Genomic DNA, 12,457 nt, shown 5'->3' on the forward strand with positions numbered 1-12,457 from the left:
ATGGATAATATAATACATTAATTTGAATTATTTTTTATTTCAAAACAGAAGTAGTTTTACTTATATTTTGAAAAAATAAATAAATTCAAATTCCAGCAAAAATCCAGCAATTGATACAATTGTGTTTTGTATTATATTATATTATAAATGATTGATTTAATTAATTTTTTATTTAAAAATATGAGTAAAACTTTTTTTTTAAATAATAAAATTAAATAATAAAGTAAATAATATAGGCCTAAATGAATACTAAATGAACACAGGAACAATAAGCATGGAGATTTAAACTTTATGTGCAACAATATGGTAAAAATAACAAAAACAACAACATTTATTTATAAATGTACAATAAAATATTTGTTAAAAAAGAAAGAAAAATGCCACATTCTGAGTGTGGATAAATCACGGAATCATTTTGTAAACTGAATCATTGAATCAAATCATTGGAATCTTAATAGTCGAATAAAAATAGCATTAAAATTATTGTGATATTCACAATGATAATTTTATATCAGCAACAAAATAATATTTAAATATATTGTAAACATTCAAAATAGTGCCCAGCTTTATTTTCAACAAAACCAGGTCAAATTATCTCAAAATTGGTTAAGCAGGTCATCTAGCTTTTTTCAAGTTGTTTTTCTAGTTAACCAGATAAACCAGACCACCCTGACACCACCCCCAAACAAAATCAACCTACAGCTGGTTGACCAGCTACTTAAAAGTGCCATAGAATGCATTGATACAGTATTGTAAATCTACATAGAAGGGCAAAAAATCTCCAGAAACGTTTCTACATGTCCATTTTAAACCCTAGGATTTGCCCTTAGAATGAAATGGTCTGTTATTACCTTATTTGGAAGGGTCATGAATAATAATGTTGAGCTCTGCTCTGATTGGCTGTTTCACAGTGCGGCTCATTACAGTAGCCCTCACAGCAGGAAGGAAACACAGGGAAAACATATATTTCAAAACTTTCTCTCGCAGTTATATCGTTGAGTAATTGTATATAAAATGCGGGCATCAGGAAGCCTGTATATGTATATGTAAGCCTGTATATATAATATGCGGGGCATTGAAATGCACAATTGTTTTTCACTTTCAAGATTCACAATCGCATATGCTCTGTGTAAACTACAGCGGCACTACTTCCCACACATTTTACAAGATCAGACGCTTGTCTGTGGTGCTCAGGATCTGTAAATCATTCGCCATCATCCTCAGTCATCTCTCCTTACTCTGTTAATCTTATGTACTGTAATGTAACAGGCTACCGCTAGCAAGGAGCTAACCATGTCCCTTTAGTGGCACGCGTTATTTTATTAGAATGCATTGTTTGCTTTCCGTGCCTTTCTGAATACAGACACCAACTCATCCCTGCACTTCACATCCCCTGCACAGCCTGGAACATAACATTTATTTCCATGATCTGCCATTTTCGCTGTTGTCCTCACTTTACTTTACAATATCTGCAGAACTTCTGATGATTCGGCTGTGCAGGTTCGGCTGGCCTAGAATATGGGCGGGTATATGCAAATGTTGGGGGCGTAACTATTAGTGATCCCGACTGTAACGTCACAGTCGGTGTTATGTTCTGATTCGCCTATTTTTCAGTGGTCTTTTGCATTCACGAGATTTACATAAGGAGGAGGAAACAATTGTGTTTGAGGCTCATGGTATGTCATTTCCATGTACAAAACATTTATTATTCAACTATGCCAAGGTAAATACAGTTTTCCACTCAATGGCACCTTTAAAACCACCAAAGGATCAGCCTTAGTCTGTTATGAGTGTCTCTTACATACCTGCAAAATGTGACACTTGGTAATTGATACTTGATATTTCTGAAAACGGCTTGTCGTACGTGATTTCCATGCGTGCGGTGTACAGTGAAAAGCCTTTAATGCTCTTAAAGACACCTTTAGGACATCTTGGCAAAATATGAAAGCGCAACAGGGGCTTCACTGCTCAACCAACCAAAAACACATACACACAGAGCGTATGATTAAAAGGTTTGACTGGACACAGATGAGTGCACTTGGTTTTATACTGTGGGTATTGCTGTGCTGCCAAACACTGTATCACTGTCCACCAACCTTTGTGTGAACTCAGACTGCGGCTTTACTCAGACAAAAAACAAGTTTCCACGTGCCCACCGGATACACACAGGTCTGGGAAAGCCACATCCATCAAAACAGTGATTTTGTCTGATATGTTAATGTGAGAACGGTTCAGGGAAGTACAAAATCACAATGGTAATATTTACTTAAGGAACTCCTTTATAATCCTAAAAGATTGTTATACTGGGAACATCCCTCTCATTTGATCTGATCACAAGCTGACAGAGCTAAATACACGTTTAAACATGATCCGATGAGTCTTGTTAGGTGCATCATGATCCAACCAACCTCAAATTAAATAATAATTTACAAGATCTTTCACAAGAAAATCTAATCATAAACTGTCACTGGAGATGCATTTGAGGCAGAAAATCTGTTCTAAAGTAAAAAAAACAAAATAAAATGTAATTTATTCCTGTGACGACAAAGCTGAATTTTCAGCAGCCATTACTCCAGTCTTCAGTGTCACATGATCATAAATGACAGAAAACTAGATGAAGCAGTGCCACCATAAGGCATTCGGTCAGTTATGATTTGGAGAACCCACAATGTTCCAAGTCCAATTGGCCCACAATACATTGCAACTCCCCTCCTCTCTGTCCTGTCTTTCTCCTACAGAGACTCAACCACACAAATGTACGCACAGGGACAACGAGAGTCCTCATCACACAAAAGCCTGTGGCACAGAGGGGTACAATGGGGCTTTTGTGGAATGTGTAGAGAGGAAGATGTGCAGGCAAAACACTACGGCCTGTATCGAATCAATTCCCCCATACAATCCAACCACAGCTCATACACTGACCTCACACCCACAAACTACTACAGAGCTGAGGGCGTTCGGGGAGTAGCGTTGGCTACCCAAAAAACTGTCAGGTCTTTTTTCTGTATTTTCTGCGCTAGACTTTTTCTGTATTTTCTGCGCTGATTTTGAGGGTAAATTTTGCAGAATAAATTTAAAGAGATAGTTTACCCCAAAATGTACATTCCAAAGTTGTTCTAAACCTGTATGACTTTCTTTCTTCAGCTAAATACAAAAGAAGATATTTTGGAGAATGTTAGTAACCAAACAGTTTCAGGTACCTATTAAATTCCATAGTAATTTTTCCATACTATGGAAGTCAATGGGGATCAGCAACTGTTTGGTTATCCACATTCTTCAAAATATATTTTTATGTTTAACAGAAGAAGAAAAAAAAAAAAAAAAAAAAAAAAAAAAAACACTTAGTTTTGGAATAGTCTCAGCCTCAGACGTGACGTCACGCCCACGGAACGTTGTCAAAACGTCTGATGCATATGGCACACTTAGCTGGAAGCACTTCAGGAGTTTCGAAGTCATCATCGGATTGGTTAAACTAGGTTTGGAAAAAGGAGACAAAATGTTATTACAGACTGCTGTACACGCCTCTACTACGCGAGCTTTCATGAGTGCGGTTGCCAGATAATAAGTGTTCAAATCACCAAATCAGAGCTATGCTGTTACATGGATACATTTTCTGCCTGGAGGTTTGCTTATTTTAAAGAGGACCTATTATAATAAGGTGTATGAACACAGTTGTGTGGCTGCAGTGTGTGAAAACAACCAGCCTATAATGTTAAAAATCCACCAACTTATTTTTTTATAAAAAAAACAATAAATCATGAACAGTCTCTCCAAACGAGGCGTTTCAAATTCTCCCTCAGTTCACGTCACTGAGGGGAAAAAGTCCTGCCCATTTGTGACGCTCTCTGCCCTATTAGCATAAACACAGCCCTGAGTGAGAAGCTGCGGTCCGCCATTACTGGAGATATACAATGTCAGCACCAAAGAGGCATTACAAGTGTTGTGTTTTGGGATGCACTAATGAACATAGGAGTCACCATAATCTCCCCCCCTCTGAGCCGAGGAAACTGTGGTTAAATTTAATTTTTTAAGGAAATATCCCGGAAAAAATCAGCAACGTCCCATAAATGTTTAGGAATCAATACCAACGCTTCGTGCTCGAACGTCAGCTCCAGACAAAGTAAGTATCACGCGTTTGTTTTCTAAATGGCCTTTCCGAAAGAGCATCTTGGCACTCTGTAAGGCTAATTGCTAAAGCTATCATTGAAAACAGCTCTGCCTATTTTCACTGATGCTGCCTTCAAGTGCTACCAGAATGATCTTAAATAGGAATGTGGTAGTCAAAAGTTGCATATGAAAGCAATGTGAGTCGATCGCTTGAAGTTGTCGAGCTAATAATCAGAAGTGGGTCTTAAAAAGCATGAGATCAGCCATGTTGTTATTTTTATCCTGCCGTGCTTCCCATCTGTGTAATTCATAAACGCGAATTTATTTTGCACAGTATAATCAAATGACTGACTTTGAAACAGAGTATGTTTTCTGTAAAGATAACAGGCTTGTACTAATAGTGGAATGTTTATTTGCAAGAGCTTGAGCTCTTGAAGCGCCGCCCTCTTTTCCGGGAGAAACAGCTCATTTGCATTTAAAGCAACATACTCAGATTTTTGGCTCATACCCTAAAAAGTGGCAATTTTAACAAGCTATTAAAATTTTACTGTGGGGTATTTTGAGCTAAAATTTAACACATACGCTCTGGGGACATCAAAGACCTATTTTACTTTATTTCTTGTCAAAAGGGGAATAATAGGTCCCCTTTAAGCAATCTGGCAACCATGTGAAGCGCGGCCGATGATGACATGAAAACACCGACAAACGAGCTGGAGTTACGCGATCAAAAATAAAGTGTCACTCAGCCAGTCTGTGTTCTGTCATGAGATCTCGACTATTGTGATCGCTGAATAAATGCACTTAGTCAGCCGCTGTTGTTTTAATAGAGAAATAAGCTATTGCAATTTGGAATTAGTGGAATTACTAGGAATTTCACTGTTATAATATTATTCATTTGTTTTAGCTGTTTTCATAATGTAGACAGAGAGATTGCATAAGTCTTTGGTATTAATTTATATAATAAAAAGCCTATAATAAATCAGTACACAAGATGAGGTAAAATACACTATGAGTCCACATTCTATTGATTTGTGCTTACTGGTGAAAGTGCAAAAGTAAACTTCTCAATGACAACAATTACGATTATAATTTTGAGCAAAAATCATTTTTATCAGTTTAACCATTATACAGAATGACGAAAATGTGACTAAGATTTAATTGACTAAAACCTGACTAAAATGTTCATACATTTCATTGACTTGACTAAACAAAAACAGGACAAAGTTGTCTAAATATGATAGAACTAAAATGTACATTTGAGTAAGACTAAATTAAAAATGACTGCCAAAATTAATACTGTACGGTTAATTAATAATAATCTTATTGCTAAAATGTCTACTAAATAGGATAAGGTTGACTAAATATGATAAAAACTAACAAGGACATTTTAACACAGGACTAAGACTAAAATTGAAATAGCTGACAAAATTAACACTATTTGGAACAACTTGAACTGGTGAGTAAAATAATTTTCCTGTAGGTAAAATGTGTGTACTACACTTTTCTGAGTAGCTGAAAATATTATGGAATTCAAAAATTGAATAATTATGAATATTCAAAGTGTGACATAAATAACATCTGCAGGACTTTCTGCAGGCACAGATTTGACATGGACCTAGTAGTGGAATGTTTGCTGGTTAAATTCAAGTTCAGCAGCAGAGTTTGTAAAAACAAAGTGAAAATGCGCTGACAGTTAAGGATTAAAATGGAAATGTATGGACTAATGTACAACGCTTCACCCTTTGATGTCTATGTAAGTCAATTTTATCAACACTGGGTTTGTTTTGTATATTTTACGAATTGAGGTACAAGTCTAAACAGTTTCTGAAGTATGTCACAAATGTAGTCAAAAGACATTAATCTGAACACACCTTTAGAGTTTCTGAACCAGGGGACCGGGGTCCACTAGGGGACCTCAGCAAAGGGGCCACAAGGTGACAAAAATATTTAAAATAGGACAACCATTACAATATTCCAAAACTACAAAAAAAAAGAAGAACTAGAATAATGTAAAAAAAGTGTTAGGGCCTTTGAATATTCTTGAACACAATGTGGGGCTTTGAAGTTATAAAGCTTCTCTTGGATTCCATGAAATCAAAAGTAATCCCATCATTTGTGATCACTGGATAATCATCTTTTTTAAGAGGTTCCACAAAATAGGAATGGACAATTTTTTGTTTATTTTTCCAAAGCGCACTTTTAAAATCACTGACATTTCCAGGTTTTCCACACGCATTGAGATCCTGGGAATATTTCTTTGAGCAGGAATTTACCTCCAATTGGCAAGTGCAGTCTCCAATTCCCACAGCCATGCCTTGCGGGTATTTAGATTGGAATGCATCCCACGTGTTTGTGGTTTATTGGGGCAACGGAAATGATTTTTTCGAAGATCATTTCAAGTAACCGTAAGAGTGCAGCCAACATTCCGCTATAATTAACACTGAAGTGCTAAAAAAAAAAAACGATACAGAAAGCAAGAAAATAAAGAGCGAGACAGAGAAGATATAATACCAAACCACAGGATCTCTCGAAGACGACAGCTACAAAAACACTGGCAGCCAGACCTAAAATCAGTGTTCAACCGCACCATATGCGAACCACTCAACCTGTTACAACACTACTATTAACAGCAGGTCCAAGATCAGATCTGTTCCTTATGTCTGGAGCAGGAAAACTTCTTCAGAAACATCTTGTGTTACTGAACATCCAGCTCTCTCGTTCTCAAGCACAAGCAGAGGATCAGGACCCACATCCTGCATGCTTCATAAGGAGAACAGGAAATGGCTGAAAATTTCATGCTTCCCATTTTGGCACTTGTGATTTCCATTAATATTTCAGTTGACGAGTGGGAGACCAGGCCAGTTTAGGGAATAACTAACTAGAAGCAGAGATGCTACTAACTTAACTGCATTATTCAGTTGCGTGACAGCATTGAGCACAGCTGTTCCAGTAAAATCTAGTTTATACAACAAGTAGCGGTAAAGCATTACAAAACGCTACATCACTGTATCTGTCACATTTACTCATAGCCAAGCAAACTGAGGCACTAAACAAGCACATTCCTAAACTCTCAAACAGCTTTGGGAAGTCAATTCATTCATTTCAGTGAGTCAGTCCAGACTGCTCCATTTAAATGTACTGGTTAAAAGGGATTCATTTTTGATAACTCACTTGTTTTCAACTCATTGTGCACTACTTTATATAGACTTCTGTGTGGTGAAATAAATTGTTAGCTAAATACACAATATAATACTAAATACATATATATTAATAACCTAATTTATAATCAGATCAATTCTTCTCTTTTTAAGTAAATTATTTAAACTTATAATTATATTCAATTTGATTATTTTTTCAGGATTAATTTGATGAATCGAATGTTAAAAAGAAAACCGCTTTTATTAGAATTAGAAATGTTTTGTAACATTGTAAAATTGTCTTTACTGTCACTTTTAATCACTTTAATGTGTGCTTGCTGAATAAAATAATTCATTAAAAATAATCCTACGGACTCCAAACTTTTGAATGATAGTGTATAGCAGTTGCATTTAAAGGGCACCTATTATGCCCCTTTTTACAATATGTAATATAAGTCTCAGGTGTACCCAGAATGTGTCTGTGAAGTTTCAGCTCAAAATACCCCAAAGTTAATTTATTATATCTTTTTTGAAAATGCCTGTTCTGAGTGGAAGCAGAAACACTGTTTTCGTGCATGTCTCTTTAAATGCAAATGCACCCCCTTTTCCAGAATAGGGCTGTGCCTTTACTGCTCATACCTCATACTCTGCCAAAAAACATCTGTTGGTTTTGATTATGTCCATCGTGCTGAAATAATGCATTTAAAACATCACATTTTACGGATTCTGCAAACGGCTTGTTCTGAGACACTTATGATTTATGGGGATTAAAAGATAAAAAAAGGAACGGGTGAATTTTTTTGTTAAAGGGTGGTTGTGTACACACACTGCCATCACACATTTATGTTCAAACACCACGTAAAAGTGAATTTTGCCTAATAGGTTCCCTTTAAATTAATAGCAACACTGCAGTCTGTCCAAAAATGCAATTTGGATTTAGTTCTACTGGTGAAGAAAATGAACTATTATGCCACTCTGCTGCAAAAAAATAAAATAAAACTTTATAAAACACTTTATAGCATGTTTGTGTGTAATATTTCTCACCTCTGAGATCTCGCTGTCTGTCTGTTGGCAGGTCTGTGCATGCTTGTGTGTGTGTGTGTGTGTGTGTGAGTGCAAATGCGTGTTTGGTTCTTGTCAGGTCAGGGGGTTGATGAACTTCAGCTTTGGTCTATGTGTGGTGTGTTTGTTCAAGAATGATTGGGAAAGACATGAACAAACCTTTCAGCAAAAAGCAGTTTTGGGACATGCACACACAAACAAACCAATGGTGAAGTTCACTGACTCCTAACTAGACAAAAACTCTTGTTATGTTTGATATGAGAGTGTCCTCAAGATGAACTCAAATGGCTGAAACCAAAACAAAAAAATGACATTAATTATCTATTTATCTGAGTGGTACACCGCCCAATCAATACTCCTGATCGCCCTCCCTGTTCTGTCACAATAATACGCAGAGATCTGAGCCAAGCTCATCCATCAGAGCAGTGAAAACATTGTGAAGCCCTACAGCGGAATAGAAACAAATGGATAAGCCATTGCCCAGAATGATATACTGTTGCCAAAGCTGAGCTCAGATAAAGTTGAAAGGCACAGTGGAGTTTGCCAATAGCAGTGCAAAGTTCTATTTTAAAGGGCTAATCGTTCTTGCAAGTGCTGCGTATTTGCCTGCGTGTGTGCAGAGCCTCCTGCGTGAATAGGTCAGCTAAACATGAGCAAACAGAGAAACGGCCAGCTAATACGAGGCATAACACATGATAAACACAGGCACCGTGGCCACATTAGCAGATAAAGTCAACGCAACTGCATTCGCAAAACATTTAACCTATAATGTGACATTTCTAAAAGAAACAGGATATTCAATGATGAAAAAGTAGGACAGCAGAATAGTGAAAAGTAGTCTCTCTAACTGCTGCAATAGCACAAAAACTCTCTTGATATTTTAAGAACCATTACAGAAGAATAAAATAAAGCATATTTCATTAATGTTTGAAACTTAAAAGGGTTCAATTTGAGCAGATGATGTTACCTTGGCTGTCATCGTCAGAGCACACTTCCCCAATTCGTTCAGCATCTGGCTCATATTTGTGATCTCAATCATATTCTCAAAACTATCATTTTCAATGACTTCAAAATCAATATTTTGATCACTTGCATATTCACCACATCCGGCATCAAATGACAGTGACATTTATATTTCATTGTGAATAGTAATTGCTCTGCAGTAAAGCCATTCAAACCAATAAAATTTTTGCTGATGATATTCGTTTGTTTTATGCCTGCTGTAATTATGAGTGAAACCTCGCGTCAGCATTGTGTCAAACAGTGCCACCTCGAGGAATAAAGATGCATTGCAGGTATTGAGTCATCAGATATGTAAATATAATTGCGCAGAAAAAAAATACTTACATTTACATACCTCGAGTCTATTTACATACCTAGCGACCCTATACACTTTTTACAAAAAAATTGAATCAGAAAACAGGCATTTTGTTTATATTTTACTATTTTTTTCTTGTCATATTGTTTGTAATGAATAGATTGAGGAATACTAAGAAAGTTGATGTCTAATTTTAAAAAATGAAGGAGGGAGTGGGTAGAGAATGATGTCCCGGGTCACTAAAGACCCGAGGTATGCATTAAAGGGTTAAAAACAGTTGTGCTGCTCATTATTTTAATGGAAACTGATAAAAAAAAATATTCAGGATTCTTTGATAAATAGATAGTTCAAAAGAACAGAATGTTTTGCAATTATATAAATGTTACGTTTGATGAATGCAATTCCTTACTGAATAAAAGTATTATTTTTTTCCAATCTGACCCCAAACATTTGAACATTAGTGTACATTAAAATTACTTAAAAAGACAAAACAAATGTAAATTGAGAGTGCTAACAATGAATAATGAAACTTATAAAGCTAAAAACAACTGCAACAAAATAAGGGGGCAATAATATTAAAGAATTTTGGTAATGAAACTAAATAATGCTGATAACTAATGAACGACTAAACACACTTGCCAAAAAAAGGCTGATGATGCGAATTAATAATGCTAATAATGTAAATTAAACTAAAAAACCTCTCGCAAAACACTTAAATGATGATATGAACTGCTAAAATGAATCAAACTTTGTGATTCTAAATAAGAAGACTTTCACTGCAAATTAAAACTGCTAACTGCTTAAAAAAAGCTACACTACAGTGAAACATTAGTAGTGTAGTTAGCTACTTCCACTATAAACAGCTCACTTAATTAATTGTGTTGCTAGCACGATGAATTCTACATTTGTAAGCATCCACATACATAAGCTCCTACAAAAAAGTAATTAAACACTATACGTAATGCTCTGCCTTCCTTCAAAAGCTACAAACGTCACCAGGTTTCATAATAAAAAGAGTTAACGCCCTGGAATAAAAATGTTCCTTCACTCTGTTGTGATATAATCCATTTTGAAGAGTCCAAAAAATTGAGCAAATCTGCAATTAGAGCTGACCAGAGACATTTTCGTACAAATTTTCAGTGCGGCTTACAGCTTGAAAACTATAAATCTCCAGTTCCTCCTCAGAAAGTTGTTTTGGAGAGGGCTGACAGTTTTTGGCCCGCATCTTCATAGCGGGAGGAAATGGACAGACCTTGAAACATCTCCGAGAGACTTTAGTACAAAATGATTAAATCAAGACTGCAGGGAGCCAATTAAATCTGCCAGGAGGGAAAACACAATCAAACCGGTTCCCAGCTCAGTGAGGGGTTGAATTTACAAAGCCCAGGATAAGATGATCCAGACTAGCACGGGCACGGCTGATATCAGAGGTCGGCAGTTCCCATCACTGATTTCTTGATGCTGACCCCACTACATTGTTAACATAGCAGCCAGATGTATCACACACAGTAATACATTCAAGCATGCCTCCCTCTTGCCCAACTTGTCAACAAATCTTTGATAATTACTTAGAAATACAAATTGACACAGTGTGTTTTGAAAACACTTGAGCTGTGTTTCTTGCACAATCTCCACGTCTGTTCGGGAGAAACAATGCAATGCTTGTGAAACTGTAAACTTTTCTGTGAAAGCAGAAGCAAGCAAACATCCAACAGGAAAGGCATGTGCGCATGTGTTTGTGTGCATCTGAACGCGAGAGGTTCGTGTGGAAGAGTAGGTGAGTGCTTACCTCTGGGTTCAAAGGGTCGGCATTTGAGCCGGAGGACAAGTGAAGTGTGTGTGTGTGTGTGTGTCTAGGCTCAAAGCGCTGGATAGATGCCAGGTCAGGAAGGTATATTATTTATTATTCGGCCTTTAAACCCTCAGGCCCAGACTGTCTTTCTAACATTCCAGCAGTATAGAATGATAGCAGCAGATAGACCAGGACTAACATTACAGGGATTTATTTGACCCCAAAGTCTAAGCCTTCCTTTTAAAATGAGATTATCTGTCAGTCTGATTTCTTTCAATTACTTGCTATAGTACTTTAATGATACAGGTCAGCCGGATGAGACTGCGTATCTTAGAACTTTGGACACAAACAAGATGAATGCCTGATATCTCATGTGAGGATGATACTAACCATGCTCCGGAGCCAAACCTTTGTGGACACAGGAGTTTCAAACACAGACCTTGGCATGACTGCCAATAAGTATGATATCTCTGTCTAAAAGACAGTTGGAGAACACAATACAAATATCTTCTGCTGGAAGAGATTTTACTAGCAATGAAAAAAGTCAAATAAAAAAAGGCTATAAGGGTGTTTTCACACTTGGTCTTTTCCAGGGGTCTGAGCATGGTTTGTATGATTTTTGGCCCATATGTGAACACTCCAAATGATCTCAGACCACTCAGAAGCCAACCGAACCGAGACCATCTGGGGAGGTGGTCTGAGTACGGTTCGCTTTCGGCTAACGGTACGGTTCGCTAAAAACGTGCATTGTGAACACAAATCAGCCCGATGTAATTCCGATGTAATTTGGCCATCAGATGTCTCCGTATAAATCAGCTGTTCATAGTGGCGGCTGCTTCTGGCAGATCTCTTCAAATTATTTGTTCACAAAGTACACTCGTTTATTTTAATTTCAACCGATTGTCCGCTTCCAAACTGTGTAAGAGAGACGTGGCTATTTGCCTCGTCAGTTTAAAAGTTTTTTTTTTGTGATATACGAGCGCGCACATCCCAGCGGGGGCTAAACTACACTCTCTTTAGCGTTTATTGTTAACTGTCAAA

General features: G+C 36.9%; 1 protein-coding gene across 1 annotated transcript in view; it reads right to left on the bottom strand.

Moving 5' to 3' along the window:
• The window catches only part of LOC306860308 (low-density lipoprotein receptor-related protein 1-like), a 139,975-nt gene that overhangs the window by 79,575 nt on the left and 47,943 nt on the right, over positions 1-12,457 (bottom strand). The gene's annotated exons all lie outside the window — the stretch shown is intronic.

The sequence above is a fragment of the Barbus barbus genome, assembly GCF_936440315.1.
Source record: "Barbus barbus genome assembly, chromosome: 41".
NCBI lineage: Eukaryota > Metazoa > Chordata > Actinopteri > Cypriniformes > Cyprinidae > Barbus > Barbus barbus.